Source organism: Melanotaenia boesemani, chromosome 11 (assembly GCF_017639745.1).
Source record: "Melanotaenia boesemani isolate fMelBoe1 chromosome 11, fMelBoe1.pri, whole genome shotgun sequence".
Classification (NCBI taxonomy): Eukaryota; Metazoa; Chordata; class Actinopteri; order Atheriniformes; family Melanotaeniidae; genus Melanotaenia; species Melanotaenia boesemani.
Genome location: NC_055692.1, coordinates 28,071,873 through 28,088,904, shown reverse-complemented (window position 1 = coordinate 28,088,904; position 17,032 = coordinate 28,071,873). Strand labels below are relative to the sequence as shown.

General features: G+C 37.7%; 1 protein-coding gene across 13 annotated transcripts in view; it reads right to left on the bottom strand.

The window, feature by feature from the left end:
- The window catches only part of arvcfb (ARVCF delta catenin family member b), a 216,161-nt gene that overhangs the window by 138,454 nt on the left and 60,675 nt on the right, over positions 1–17,032 (bottom strand). The window lies entirely within an intron of this gene.

Sequence of the window (17,032 nt, the reverse complement as noted above, 5' to 3'; positions counted from 1 at the left end):
TAAGCTAACATCATGACTTCAAACACCCTGTTAGTTGCATGTTTAACATTGTATAGAACTTGCAGTTGAAGTCGACCACTTCAAGCAAATCCTGGCCATTTCACATCCTGATTAAAACATATTCTTTGTAAAGGGAACTGTATTTTAGCAATAAAAAATGCTTCCAAGTTTTTATTATTTTGATAACAACAGCAGGTATAAAATCTTATATTTATTGATTACATTATTCTCAATGTGATTCCGACTAGAATGTGTATAATTTTAAAGGATGCTTTAAAGTGGAACATTTTTGTCCTGACTTCCTGACTGGCAGCAGGATTTGGTGCATGTTCACCAATCACCACCACCCCCTTTGGCCCACGCAATCAACAAGCCTCTAAGAACTTCATCAATCAGAGGACAATTTCCTCTTGTTTTCAGGAGGATGCTTACCCCAGGAGAGAGCTTTCCCTTGTTCAGCAATAATTACTACTGCACACGATAATTACTACTATCATGTGCAGTTATGATAGGTGCAACTGTAATCTAAAGGTACCCAAAATTAAGAAAAATGGATGAAAATGATCATGCCAAGTCTGCATTAAAGAATCTGTCTCCTCAAACATTTAGGATAAAAACCTAGTCAACAGAACTGCATGTTTATGCATGACTACAGTGGCACCATCGCTGAGTTAGGACACATTTAGTAAAAATTACATATTACTTAAGCTACTTTTATGGAAAAATTTGCTTGGGATTTGTGGTAAAATAGCCATAATTTTCACAGATTGTGGAGTATGCTTCAACAAAGATAAATATGAATACTTATTTTATGTATCACAAGCCACCAAAACACAGTCAAAGGAGGAAAGTGGACAGGAATACTTCCATAATCCATTTATTCAAGGTAGAAGTCACTCAGCCGAGATTTGTATAAACACTGTAGTCCAAGTAAGACCAAAACCAAAGTACAATCAAAGGAAGATTACTCTGTGTGCTACCACTCTCCTATACCTGCAGGATATGAAAGACGTTTAAACCAGCAGGAGCGGGAAGAGGATGAAGGGGAGGTGAAGTAAATGAGTCGGGACATCGATGGCATTGAGTGAACTGGTGCATGTTCATCCTATTCATAAACAAGGATAACCTGACACATGTTTATGTACTATGGGTCTCTATGACAATGAGTGATGCTGGCATGAATCCCAGCAGCTCCTGCAAAAACGCACTTTAATAAGTTCACACTGCAAGTTTTACTCCTCACAGCACAGCATCACGCCGACAGAATTGTGACAGGGCCATTTGCAACATTTGGATTTTTTTCCACCTCTGTTGTACACACAATGTACAGTATTGATTAGTAAAGATAAGCTTCTTTGTGGTGCAAATGGAAGCAAAATAGGTCTAATAGAGAAGATAACATGATGTTCATCTCTCACAGTGAAGACAAATCCCCTCGCAGGAGCTGAATCATTCTTCTGATAACTGAGATAAAGTTCAAAGACAGGTTTTAAATGAATATCAGCTTTGATCTCTGCATCACATTTGCAGAATCAAATTAGAGCAAAGACAGATATGCTTCATGCTTTCAAGATCTAGCATACAATAAAACTCTGGAATATGGGATTGTATTGTTTTACCCCAGTAAATGAGGGAAATTATTCTTAACATGGAGTCAGTAGCACAAAGATTCTCAGCAGGGTAGCAGGACTCAAAACATTTTGGGAATGGCAATTAAAGACAAGGGAACTAAATGAAAAACAGACCATGACCAAAATGATATGTATAAAGCATTGTAATCAGAGCTGAAGCCCACAGTCATAATAGTTTACTCCGGAGAGGCTCTTCTGTTAATCTAAAAAATCGACAGCTGTTAGGTTTCACGAAAACAAAACACAATTAAACTCATATTTTAGCTGAGAAGAAGCGCAAGCATGTTTGCTAAGACAGGAGGCCTCATTCAAATCACTTTGATCCAAGTGCTGACAGTTAAATGTGAAACAGACTTCTCAAACTGTGCAAATCCCAAATGTGAGCTGATATAAACAAAGAACTCCTAATTAGCGATAAGATCACAGAGGGTATGTGAAGTGACGGAGGTTGCAGTTCTCCTTCAGCTTCTAAGCATCAGTTGTGCAAGGTTGAATCTGGCATTCATAAGTCTCCCTTGTTTTTCACTCTGGCATCTTATTTCGGGGCATCCTCCAGGGCACAGCAGCACAGGGAGCAGTGTGGTGCATGACTTTACAAAGTCAGATTACCCATGCTGATGTGCAGTCTGGTTTACAAAGTCTTCCTTTTTCAGGAAACTGTGGGGTTAGTTCACGCCTCATGTAATCCCACTGGATATTTATTTAAATCACTCTGCAACGCTCCTCTAGCTGCAGAATGTGTTGAAACAAGACTTGACCGGTTTCCATGATGAATCAAATACCAAAAAACAAATATTATTTAAAATAGAATCACAATTCAGTTACAGCTGGTCATGTTTGGTACACTGGAAGATTAATTTCTCAGGTGTTATCTCTGTTGGGTTGTTTGTACCTAACCATGTAATTATTCAACATTTAAGCATCATTCATTTTTTGCAACCTGCTTGTTTTATGCATTATAGTTTATAGACCACAAACCCTCCTTCCTGTTTCATTCAAGAGTTTTTATCAACCATGCACATTAAATAGTGAGTTTTTAAACCTTTTAAACAGTAAGGCTTTTAAACAACATGTAACACAGCCTACTCACATAACAGAGGATGCACTCTGAACTGGGTCATAAAATATGGTCTATTCACTGGTGTGTCCTCTGTTGTTGACTTGGCTGTATCAGATCACTACTATGTATTTTTTTAACATTACCTGTTTAAACCAACAGGAGGTCCCAGTGAGAACTGTGAGCAAATGATACATAACTTTGAGGCAGCTGCAAACATTTTAAACCAAACTCCTGCTCTAATTTTACCAGCATCATGTGATTTTATTGTTGACCATTTTAACAACAGAGTGGAGTCAGACATTGACTCAGCAGCTCCACTCAAAAAACAAAACTTTAAGAACTAAATCCAAAATACCATGGAGAAGCTAGTTAATTAAAGAGCTGCATAGCAGTTGCAGTGAGGAAATGGAGAAAAAAAAAATACTTACAATCCATTATGAAGTTTTACATGAACAACTCAAAATCTACAACAATAGAGTAAAACAGGCAACACTCCACTTCTCAAATCTCATCACAGATAAAAACAATCCCAGTGTTTTTAACACCATTAATCGTTTAATAAATGCTACCATCAGATGCTGCATGTGAGGACTATGCAGACCACTTCAGAAGTAAAATTACTACTATTTTGAAAAAATGTTGATTATAACTAGTCTGAGTTATTGTTTTTAACCTGATGAAACACTGATGAGTTTTGTCGTGGTTGATGCAAAGATGCTCAGTCAAGTTTTCTTCCAACTAAACATTTTAGATCCCAATCCCACATTGCTTTTAAAACATTTATGTTTTCTTTGAGCGTTAGTTTTAAATATTGTAAACTACTCTCTTCAGACAGGCGTTTTTCCCACTGCCTTTACAACGGCAGTGATGAAGCCCCTTCTGAAGAAGAGTAACTTAGACTCACACTTTTATAATTACCAACCTGTATCCAACTTATCGTTTTTAAGTAAAATTATAGAATAAGTTGTCTTTTTCAGTTAAATGACTTCAAACAAAAACTATATTTGGGAAAAATATCAGTCTGGTTTTGGGACAAACCACAATACCGAGACAGCCCTAGTAAAGACTAGTAAATGACTTCAGGTGCAACTTGAAGGCACAGAAACTCTCAGTTTTGGTGCTGCTGGATCTAAGCAACACCTTTTATACATTAGATCACCATATTTTATTAAGCAGACTCAAAAGTTTTGTGGGTCTTTTAGGTACTGTTCTTAAATGGTTTTACTCTGATCGACAATTTTTTTTAAGTAAGGCTGCATGCGCATCAAGAACCCATGAAATCAAATGTGGGGTTTCCCAAGGATCAATTTTAGGCCCAGTACTTTTTATTTGTACATGTTGCCTCTTGGGGATGTTATCAGAATGTACGGCATTAATTTTCACAGCTATGTTGATGATAAGCAGCTTTACATAGTCGTGTCTCTTGATTGCGTACAGCCAGTGAACATCCTTTTAAATGGTATTTTAGATATAAAGTTATGAATTACAGAGAAATTCTTACAGCTTAACCAGGACAAAGCTGAAGTTTTAATCATTGGGCCTGAAGGCAAAAGAGAGATTATTTTACCTGCTGACTCTTAAAAAAAAAAAAAAAAAAAAAAAAACTGGGTGATTTTTTTTTTTTTTTGGGTGTTAACATAGCCAGGGTTCACCCATTTCTCTATCTTGCCAGCACAGAGATGTGTTGATGCATGCTTTCATCTCTGGTAGAATAGATTACTATAACACCCTGCTCTTTAGTCTTCCTAAAAAATTATTTCAAGTTTACAGTTAATGCAGAATTCAGCGGCATGTGTTCTGACAAGGACCAGAGGGTGGGAAAACATTACACCAGTTTTAAATTGGCTGTATTGGCTCATTGTGCACTCCAGGATTGATTTGATTTTAAGCTTCTTTTAGTCATTTATAAATGTCTTGATGGTCTTGGGCCTTCTTGTGCATCTTACCTGCTTAAAAATTATTAGCCCTCATGGATCCTGAGGTCCTCTAATGCCAATCTTTTATTTGTCCCCAAAGTTTGCACTAAAACCAATAGCAAGGCCTCGTTTCACCATTATGGCCATCGACTGTTGAACAGTTTGCCTGAAAACCTCAGGGCTGCAGACACTGTTGATGTTTTAAAAAGAGGCTCAATACCTAGCTTTTTAGCTTAGCTTTTGTCAAATTTTTACCGTATTTAGTCATTGATTTTCAAACTGATTTGTTATTACTTTTTTATTTATTCAGTTTAATTACTACTTATTTGCCTTTTAACTGTTTTAATTTTTGGTCTATTTTACCCAGGTGCACTGTTGATATGAGCTCTTTTATTTATATTTCTATTAGTGCTGGGCAATTATTAAAATTTTCACGATAAATCACATGAAGTGTTGTGCAAAATGTCCGTTTCTTTTCAAAGAAGGCCTACTATAATATGAAGAAAATGCTTTTTTAAATTTTTTTATTTTGGTTTACAAACACTAAATTAGGGGTCTGCAGTGTCAGGAGCTACAAATGGCTCTCTGGACTTTTCATTGTTTTTTTTTGTTTGTTTTGTTTGTTTTTTTTTTACTTGTCCTGTCCAGCATGGTAGCAGGCAGAATGATAATCTGGCTGCTGTGTTGTGCCGAACAAATTTGCTTTGCCACGGGGAGCTTTATGGGTATCAGGCTCCTCTTGACAATCTGATTAAATTATCAATTTATTTACCCTTATTTATTTATTTTGAATTATAGAATCTATGTAATCTTGTTGGACTTGACCAGAGGGGACAGAAAAAGCAGGAGGACCTCGAAAAGAAGGAAAAAGGAAAGCCGAAAGAAGAAAGAAGAATGAAAACTGCTTCACCTGTACAAAAGCATAACAGAATTTCCCACGGCTTTAACAGAATAACAAAACTGACAATCATCAAGAGTTTCAAAATAATGACCAAATCAACAACAAAACATAAAAAACAAAACAGAAACAAAAACCAAAAAAAACATGTATCACAACAAAGTAACAGAAACACACTCAATAAAAAAAAAAAAAATAAATAAATAAAAAATTGAAATAAAATAACAAAAGTAGCTCTTAGTGTATAAACCCACTGGACAAGTGACTGTGTCAGCATGAAGAGGATAAGGAATGAGGGGTAAGCAGAAATGAGTGTGATCGTGCAAATGCAACCACAATTCTATGGAGGTTAGAGACAGACTAGGGTGGCCCAGAAACCCCAACACGAAGACAACCCCCAGGGCGGCAGAGGAAGGCCCTGGCCAGAGCCCCCTGCAGTCACGGGGCGACCATGCCAGGCACCGGCCATCCCGGGTGGCCTGAGAGGAAAGCCAAGACCCACGGCCCCCAACACCCAAGCCCATGCAGGCCTCTCCCAAAAGTGCATGTGACACAGCTGTGTCCTCGCCCACTCACACTCATCTTGACACCAACACACACATACACACGCACACACACACACATTCACATGCATGCACACACTCCTACATACACACACACACACACACACACACACCCCCTCAGCCCTTCCCTCAAATCCCTACATCCCCCCCAGGCCATACCCTGGGTCCCAGGGCGGCAACCAGACACCGGGGCATGCATCAACCCACCCTGTGGCAGAATGCCGGGGAGAGCCAACCCCCTCAGCAACAACCAACCCTTCCACCGCAAAAGAGGGGGCCACCCCCAGGCACCAGGGTTCAGAACCCTCACCCAGAACAGTCTGGCCACCCGGCCCACAGTCAACGTCCACCGACCCAGCATCCACCGACCCAGGTCCCACCACAGCCACACCTACCTCTGCAAGACAACCCCAAACACAGACCCCCAACAGCCCCCAACAGGGCCGGACACAGAGCTGCCTCCACAGAGGAGCAGCCCAGATCCCCACCGAAGGAAACCACCAAGGACCTGCAGCCGTCAGGCACTACCCCCCAATATCTAATTCCCAAAGTGACGAGGTCACAGTCCTTCACCTACACTAAGTGATGGAACTAATCACAGGGGACCAGAGGGAGTGAAATTCAGCTTACTAATTCTTTGAGGAGGAAGATATTGTCTCAATACTGATGTGGTCTAGTAAGAGGTTCCTAAACTGCTGAACACTGATTATTTTTGGTTTTCCAGTTCACAAGGATAGTTTTCTTTGCAGTGCATAAGACAGTGAGTATCAGTGAGAATGCAAAGTTAATTACCATGTTACTGTCATCTAAGTCACTTAGTCAGCACAGGCTCTAGACTTTTCAAAATGGCTCTTAATACATGGTTAAAAATGCTACACATGCCTGTTTTAGCAATTTTACTTTTTTTTTTTTCATGGAAAAATTGCTTGAAGTTCCACAACATAATGAAACTAAAAGTACCAGTAATATATATATATATATTTATCTATATTTACATCCCATAGAAGAAAGCCTGTCTACAGTAAAGTTTTATGGGTTTTTTTAAACCTAAAAATAGAAATAAAAATGTGGTTCTTCAAAAATGACAACAAATTTCCTATAGTCGATATTTATCAAAAATGATAAGTTGTCTTTTTTCAAAGGGTCTTGTAACATTTGCGTCTCTAAAGAAGTTTTATTTAGCTGGCTGAGAGAAAAATGTGTCTTTGGATTGTAAAGGTTGCAGACCCTTTAAATAGATTTAGCAGCAGTTTAAATATTTCTTAATATATATATAATCCAATATTCATGACAAAGAAAGAGATTTTACAAACTAAAAGGTAAAAAGTCAGCAAGATGAATTTAAAGCTGTGAAGCTGCTTCCTTCTAAACACAGAAGAAATAATATCTGATGAATGTCAGCCATCAGGTGAACAGACAGAAAGCAGGATTACAATCTCACAGTTTGTAGATTAAGCTAAGGAGGAGAGTTAAATATTAACAATATGCACAATAACTTCCATCCATTCACCTTTAGTGGTTCATTATCCAGATTTCTTGTTTATAAACTCTCTAACTGAATTCTTAGCTTGACTGCTTAGCTTAACTTCTTGTGCCTGCACCCTCCACTAACAGGAATTAAGGTGTTAACATCTGGTTTTATTGGTGTAACGTCAGGTCTGTAAATGTAACTATAAATGTGTGGTATTCACAGAAAGTTCAGAATCTCAGCTAACAGCTCAGTAAAACCATTTCCATGACCACCAAACACAGTTAAGACAACAAGCAAATAAAAGACCAGGTACACAAAGTCCGAAAAAATATGTAAACACAAATTATGGTTCCCCGTGTCCACCTGGCGGCATTAACACGGACAAACAACTCCTCTACTGAAAGCATACATCTCACAGATTCTAAAACTGTAAGTTTATCTCACTATGACTAAACCAGAGGCAAAACAAGGCCCAATTTATGCTTCACATTTTTATATAAGTCATAAAATGTCTTAACTTTGCTGGCGGGCCTCAAAACTTATATCCACCAGAAGAAAACTTTATTTAGTTGAAAAAGAAAAACAAAACTGTTTCTCAGTGTCTTTTAGGAGCAGTTCCCATCCAGAAATCACAATTTTTTGCCCATGTACACGGGTTTTGATGGACAAAAAGAAATGTGGGGTTTTTTTTATTTTCTCAACAGAAAACTTCCCAGACAGAAAACTTCTCTTCATTTTAATAAAACCGCTCTCTCCTGTTTCCCCAGATGCACCCGCTGCAGCAGGAGAAGACATGGGGGAAGAGACATGGACTGCAAGCTTCTGCATGTGGGCAGAGAGAAAGAAGTTTGAATAAAAAGAAAAGAACAAAAAAAACAGAAACCTGCATTAATGCGAGTTAAAAAAAAATTTTTAAAGGCATTAATCAATTAATGTGTTAACACTAAAATAACGCGTTAATGTGCCCAGCCCTAATTTTTATTTATTTGTTTGTTTTTCTCCAGTGTCTTCCTCATGGGGAAACCTGGCCTGGGAGCCAGGCCTGCCCTGACTGCAGGGTTGTTACCATGGTGATCATCCTTGTCTGGGTGGCTAGGGTCCCTGCAGCGCAGCCTTATTGTTTTGTGTGGGCCCCAGTCTGCTCTGATCTGTTGATTTCCATGTGATGACCTCTGGGGTCATGGGTGGGGTGGTTCTTGATGTGAATAGATCCCTAAGTGTAACGAAGCTGAGGTTCGTTACGTTGCCTGGGACTATATATGTAAATATATTGTATAGCACACTAATTGGTTTTCATATACATTTGCCATTAATTGACAGTTTGGTACTTAAAGAATTACAATTTTGCACAAAGGTTGAACTGTTTATTTAATACTGATGTGGTTTGTTTTACAGATACCTGCAAAGACAACTGTTAACAGTGATAAGAAGAACATTGTGTGTAAATTTGAAGTCCATAGGTAATTTAATGGAGTTTTACTTACCTGGCACATGGCCTCTCCAGGGTGACCGTGCAAATGGGTTTCAGGTGGCCTGGATAGCTTTTGATAATTTGGGAGAGACCATGTGGCAGGAAGATTTTGGAATTTATTTGTATATTGGTTTATGGGTTTACTTTATGATTGTAGCATTATGTATTTAGTGTGAAAATACTTTTAGATTTTATAGAAGTAATTTTAATAGAGATGTCTGTTTATAATTGAGGATACACCTGTTGGGGGGAATGGTACAGCCCAATCAGCAGCAGGGGATAAACGAGGTTTCATTTGCAAAGGTGGCTGCTGATGGTGACTGGACTACCCCACAACAGAAGAAGTTTAAACCTGTGATTGATTAATAAAACCTTTTTGGGTTGGATTCTGCTGTCCTCACCTCACTGTTTTTCCAGCCGCACTCAGGCCAACCTGCTCACCCGGTTTATCAGTGCCAAGACATATACCTGTTTATGTTGTTATTTTATAGACATATTGGCCCTCATTTATCAAATGAACGTCGAAATCAGCGCACAGGAACGATCTTACGATTGGATCCCTGTGTGGTTTATGAAACATTTGTATCTGACCGATTGTAGGATAGGAATGATCAATAGTCCATGCAGTCAGCTGCTCGTCCACTCCAGTTTCCCTCTCAGCAATGCAGGCTGGATAGTGTTAAAAGCACTGGAGAAGTAAAAAAAACATGACCCTCAAAGCCATGTTTTCCTACCAAAGTATGCTCATACTCCTGAATATCTGCTTAATTTCATGTTCCTTAAAAACCAGTGACAATAAAGGAGTACACACAGTGCCAAACGGTCTCATCTACAGTGGAAATTGCTGCAGCCTCTCATTTAACATTTTTCCAACTCTATACTCCAGTTTGAACATTAAAAGCGTCTTTGCACCACATGATGTTTGCTTCAGGACCCTGCATCAGCTCATTAGTCTCATTGTAGAGAGTGAATATGACATTCAGTAAGCTGTTTTGAAACATTTGTATAGCTGTAGACTGCAAAATTTGAAGAAATCTTTATTTCTTTCCATATTTTCATAAAACGAACAGACACTTATCGATTAAACAAACCTCTGTCTGTAACAGAAGTGTTTGACACAATTTAAGCTTCTGATAAACCAGTAAAAATGTTGACATTCTTTTCTAGAGTCAGCATATAAACACCAGTAAGCCAGGTGTAATTTCTGACTTGATGTGTCTAATTTTTAAAACCAATTATTGACATTTAAGAGGTTAAAACAGAAACTTTCAGCTAAGATGTTCACAGTGACAGAGTAATTCTACTTATTAAAAACACACTCAAGATAGATTACACCTGCAATAGAGCTTATGGTCTCGTGTTTGTGATGCAATTTATGCACATGCACATGTACAACCTTGTGTCTTGAATTTCACGTATGCTTGAAAAGGGCCTGTACAAATATAAATGCTCAAGTCATCTGAGCACTTCTTCCACTAACAGGTCAGCCACATCTGAGGTCCAAATATGACAGCAATAACAACAGGTTTTAAGTAACAGACGGTCATTGAAGATTGATTCATTCAACAGAAATGTGATAGTTTTTTGTGTTCTTTGTGGTGAATCTAATTTAAAATACTTGGGCAAAAAAAAAGAAAAAAAAAAAAAAAACAGGAACAAGAAAAAAACAATAATACTCAGCTTTCAACCAACTTGAAGCTGCACTTTGGCCCATTTCACTTCTGCTCTATTAATTTCCATCCTAATGGACCCTTCATGTGTTATGCAAAGCACTTTTAGTCTCATCTTTCTAACCAGAAAAGTCCTTCTTGCCATTGCATTCTGTTCACAATTTCAAAAATATGCATGCATAAATCTGACCTCTAGCAAAGACCAGAGGTTAATCACTGAAGACTGTGGCAGTGAAATAGTTTTGAGTAATTTTGGTGAGCAAACAGAGCAGTTTTTGATCAGTATGACAGCCTGAGGCAAAAGGACGTCTTGGCATCATGCAACTAGCCACTGAAAATCACTATGAACTGAGTAGTACTTTGGAGAAGATATGAACTACAGAATATTAGATTTGATGGGAAAACTGACTCAAACTGCCATTTGCTCAGGAGAGAAATAAGACAGAATTCAAATTTAATTAGTTTTTGTCAACATACACTACAATTTGTTTCTTATAAAAACTCAAATGGCCCTTAAAAAAACTTGATTTCATTTTGTTATTTCAGCACAATATAACAGGAGGCAAAATATCCCAAACTATCTGCAACCAGGGATTTAATTTGATTGGGGCTCTTCTAAAATCAAAACATATGCTTTGTGATGCAGAATGTCATGCAGTTCTTCAACAAAACTCAAGCCAATGCTAACACTTTCCTCGACTTTAAATTCATGCAAATCCACAATTTTTAAAAAAAAATACTCCACCATGGCCTCTCCACAATAAATCTATCAGCTAACAGATAGATACTAAAGCATAATTACCCACTCTGCACACATCAGAACAATCTTTATTAACTTGTCAGACATGAGCAACAAACAGAGTAACAGGTAGATGGTGATGTAAGGAATAAACAGTGTTAAACAGAATGCAAATCGACGACACTTATCTTAAACAATTTTAAACCAATTAACATAGAGCTTTGATGCAGATTTAAAGCAGGGTTCCTTCATTTAATGTTAAATAAAACTAACTGCTGAGCTCAAGTTCCAAATAAATGGTAAACCAAGCTACAGACTTTAAGATTAAAGCTTTCCAGCATTGCGAGAGGACATGATGTTTTCTAATCTGACTCATTTCTATCTACAAAAACATAATAGCCAATTTTTTTGGCTATTATCTTTTTTTGCTTTGCTTTGCTTTTAATAACATAAAACTTTTTATGTTGTCAGTTTATATTACATAATATAACAAAAAAAATGTATTTCCTTTCAAAATTTATAGTTCAGAGTTGAATGTAGAAACAAGTGACAAAAAGAAAAGTTATCAGACATTTGCTGAAGCAATTAGCTTGTGATGTGTTCACTGTTCAAAAGACCTTTTAAAGTTTATAAGGAAGTGATGAATGGGATTTTGTGAGACTCTAAAGAAGTCACTGGAAAGATCAGGAGATTTGAACCACTGCATTATATAAAAGCGTGAGACATAAATAAATATACTTTAAATGTAAACTCAAATGTAGAAAGCAAACAATGGTAAAACTTACATATATATATATACATATATATATATATATATATATATATATATATACAGTTACATTTGTACTTGAGCCTTTGATTGCCTTATGGAGCATAGGCGGCAGATAAAGTGCTCGCATCCATCCGCTTCTGTCTTGGGCCATCTGGATCTATGCGTTGCCATGGCAGTCATCCTGCCTTCATCTTCCCTTCATGTCAGCAAATTACCACCAGCCAAATGCTGACAGATTTTAGCTGCAGCCAATAAATCTGTCTACTCTATCAGTCACTATTGCAGGTCACCAAACTCATTCACAGCTTTCTTATTTTTTCAAGAAATCTAGCAAAAAAACTAAACTTTTAAAATAGATTTTAAAAACTAGATGAGTCAGTGCAGCTTCCATTCTTGATTGACAAGTGGGCTCCACAACAAAGTAAACAAAATGTTGTCATTGTTATTTTGAGTGCTTTTGTGGATGGAAATTAGTAGCTTGGCACATTCATGGCAATTCATTCTACATTCATTAATATGCATTGTCCTATCTAAATGAACAAATAAATAAAATGAGCATGGACTCTGTATTGCACATTCTTTCATGAGAATTAATATTCTTATTAATTCATAGTCATTTGCTTAATTTCAGCCTTCATTGGCAGTGATAATCACCTCCTCTGAATTAGTTCTCCATCTTGGATAATTTATATTCATTACCTCACTGGTTGTTATCTGTGAGAAATAATCCAGCCATTTGCACAATTACCATGTTTGGCCTATTATCACAGTAAGATAAAAGGTTTGATAAACCTTGGCTGTATGGACAAGACAAGGGACCCTGTCTGGGTTTCTTGTCCATCATGTAGAGACAAGCTTATAAGGCAGATGACAGGAAAATCAGGGATAGTTGTGCATTCCTAAATAAACCCCTTTCGTTTCATGTCAGTAACACTAAACTTGTTAAAGGTGCCAGCTGCAACAACTGCAACAGGTGTGCATAAAGATAATAACAAAAAAATAAACATCCTTCTCCGTTTCACATATGATAGATGTCATTATCAAACATGTGCCACTATCGCCCCTCTAAATCCTTAAAAAGCCTTTAAACTAAACAAACAACATCAACTATAAGTATGAAGCTGCTCATTATCACCTTCTGTTTGCAACAAACGGACACAGTGTGCAAGCTCCTGTGGGAAAGGAGAGATGAATGTGTTATAAATGGGAGGCTGGCAGTAACAAGGAGTACGGTCATTCCCAAACAGACTACATTGTGTTTAGAGACAGAGAGATGTTAGAGACTGATGGTCAGTCAGGAAAAAAATGGAGAGGTAGTAAACTACAGTGCACCATTTAAAAGAGCAACTGAACCAGCTGTAAAGTTTAATGGCTTGAGATACTTTTTAATCATTATTACATTGTTAGTTCAGATTAAACATCTTTGCATGTAATGAAAAGAACAAAAGGTTTTCATGTTATTTAGGTGCTTGCAGCAGTTTGCTGAGTGCAGAAGTCAAGCAAAGACGGCTATTCTGAGGCACTAGTTTACTACGCATGACCGCTCATCTTTTCCTCATTGCTCAACATTAGAAAGTCATTTTGCATAATTCTATATATAGCTATCTAGCCGGCAAATAGGAGAGACAATTATCCAGTCCTACAAAAGCTTGTAAAGGGAAATGTGTTATATCTTTTTAATGGTTTAACGGACCCGATTCTACAACCATGTGATAATGTAGGGATTGTGAAATCAAGTAAATGGAGGCAGTGTAGAGCAGTGAGGAATGTTAAAATGGGTATTAGATGTGTGGAACTGGCAAAATTTTTAAGTGGTTCTAAAAGATGTGCAAATATGGAATAAAAAAGCAATGGAATAGCACCACAGCCCAACCTTCCTGAATGTTCAACAAACACAGCTTCCAAGGGAGAGGCAACCTGCTACAACTGCAAGCTGACACCGTATCTCCAAGAACGACACACAACCTTTAAATTAATCCATTTTTATCAATTCCACATAGTTTCACACAGCCTCACACACACAAAAAAAATCACCCAGGTGAAGCAACCTGGTATAATAATATCTTTTTAAAACTGAACAGACAACACTTAAGTGTGACATGATTTGGGAGAGAAAACTGGTTTTGCACAGGTTTTTAATTGCAATGTAAAAGGATCCCGTTTCTAATAAAAAAGCATCAAAGAAGGGGGCAAGTTATTACTTTAACAGACTTTCATTCATTTCCTATAAGTGCTTCATGTGCAGCTTTATTCTGGACCACTTAACATTTTCTCACATTACTACTTGAAGATGTTTTGGAGAAAACGACTAACTACTGCTCAACAGTACAAATTAAACAAAATCAAAGCTTAAATCAGTTTTCAATCAATTGCTTTGTCAAATAATTGGCATTCAGCTAATTTCAGATTATATTTATTATTATAATGACATTAAGTTTTGGTTTTGAACACTGAGAAAAGACTTAAAACATTTCAAATATATTTCTGTCAGCCTAATCTACAAAAAACTTCAATGTTTTAGATTTGTTATAATCATTAAAAGTAAGTTAAGTAAAATAAGATCTCATTAACTCAGATTCAAGTCTCAGGTCTTCTTAAGTGCAAAAGGAACTACTGAAAAAACATTTTAATTTTGTCAACATTTTCTTATGAACAGTGATGTCAAAAGCTGCACTGAAATGAAGAACCACTATTCCTAAAAGGTTTATTACAGAGATCTTAAACTCTGGTTCTTGAGGGCCATTATCTTGCAGGTTTTAGACATTTCTCTGTTTCAACACACATGGCTCATATTAATTTGTGCAGAACTTCACAACGAACTGTCGGAATCAGGTGTGTTGAAGCAGGGAAGGACAGTGACCCTCAAGGACCAGAGTCTGAGATTCCTAGTTTCAGTCTTCTTATGCCTGAATAATGCCTGAAGAATTATTAATTAATATATTTATATTACATTAATATTTTACTCTATACATGTTGAAAACAGGAAAGTATATAATTAATTAATAAAAATTAAACTTTTCACTTAAAATTGGTGAATAAAATAACAAGCCAGTTATCAGATTCAGAAAATGGGAATTTTGTTATTTATTTATTTATTTCAATTCTTAACTTTTATGGACAGAATTTCTAGGTGCAGCCGAGGTGTTGAGGGGATCTTGTTTGGTTGCCCCAGGATTGGGTCTCTGCTTTTTTGCAGATGATGTGGTTCTGTTGGCTTCATCGGGCCGTGATCTTCAGCTCTCACTGAAGCGATTCGCAGATGAGTGTGAAGCAGCTGAGATGAGAATCAGCAACCCCAAATCCAAGACCATGGTCCTCAACCGCAAAAAGACGGAGTGTTTTCTCCAGGTCGAGAATGAGGTCCTGCCCCAAGTGGAGGAGTTCAAGTATGTTGGGATCTTGTTCACGAGTGAAGGAAGGATGGAGCATGAGATCAACAGGAGGATCTGTGCAGCGTCTGTAGTGATGCGGACTCTGCATCGGTCTGTATTGGTGAAGAAGGACCTGAGCCAAAAAGCAAAGCTCTCAATTTACCGGTCGATCTACGTTCCTACCCTCACCTATGGTCACGAGCTGTGGGTAGTGACCGAAGAATGAGATCACAATTACAATCTGAAATGAGTTTGGGTTTTTGTGTGTGTTTTTTTTTTTTTGTTGTTTGTTTGTTTGTTTGTTTGTTTTTTGCAAAATGCAGATCTTGAATTTTAAAGAACAAATTGTCAAGCTGTTTTGAACTGCTTGTTTTCTTTTTATTAGCTGCCAAGCTGACTTAAGACTGGGCTGATTTTCACACATGTGCCATGTTAGATTAGCAGGTTAGAGGGCTTAATCTCAATAAGAAAGAAAACACATTTAGTTTGTTGCACTAATAAAAACAATAAAGTTTTTTGTGACATTGCTGTAGTGATTTGTAGCAAACTAACCATTTCAAACTATGCCTTTAAGGTAATTTAGGCTTTTACTTTTCGGTAAATCAAAAATTAATACGCAGACACATGTTAATGCTAGGAAAAGGGGCACATAAAAGAAAAAGAGCTGCATCCTGTGGTCATTAATTTAACACATTTATCCAGTTCACAGCTGCTGTCAGACGGTGCTGGTATCGTCAATGCATAGGTCAAAGGGTTATTTGCCACTCTGGGAGCAGTATTTTTAGTGTTGCATATATACAGTTCTCATATTTCTTTTAAAGTTCACCAGACACACTCTCAGTTTCCTGTGTATTACTCTTGGGACGCAGGACATTTCCAGCATGTCATCAGTGTTGGTCAATAAAAGTCTTGAAGTTCAAGTATGTAACATTTAGGTCCAGATAAAGATGGTGTCTTGCTTACGGACATTGCTGAATGTCCACACATCCAGGGGGCCAAACAGCATAGGAATTACAAAAAAAAGAAAAGAAAAAACCTTCCTCAATAAATGTACATTCTCATCAACTGTTAATTTTGGTTGACTCAATAAGGAAAATAACTAGTCATAAAACCTCATTTCACAGTTGTAATGTGGCAGTATGTCTGAGTGATCTTGATTTTCTTTGTTTCTGCTCTCCTTCTTTGACAACATCAGCAGTGTAGTGGTGTATCAGTAAGTAACTGTCCATCCATCCATCCATCCATTTTCTGCTGCTTATCCGGAGTCGGTTTGCGGGGAAACCCAGACTTCCCTCTCCCTGGCCACATTCACCAGCTCATCCGGAGGGATCCCGAGGCGTTCCCAGGCCAGCTGAGAGATGTGGTCCGTCCAGAGCATCCTAGGTCTTCCCCAGGGCCTCTTTCCGGTGGAATGTGCCCGGAACACCACACTAGGGAGGCGTCCAGGAGGCATCCTAACCAGATGCCCCT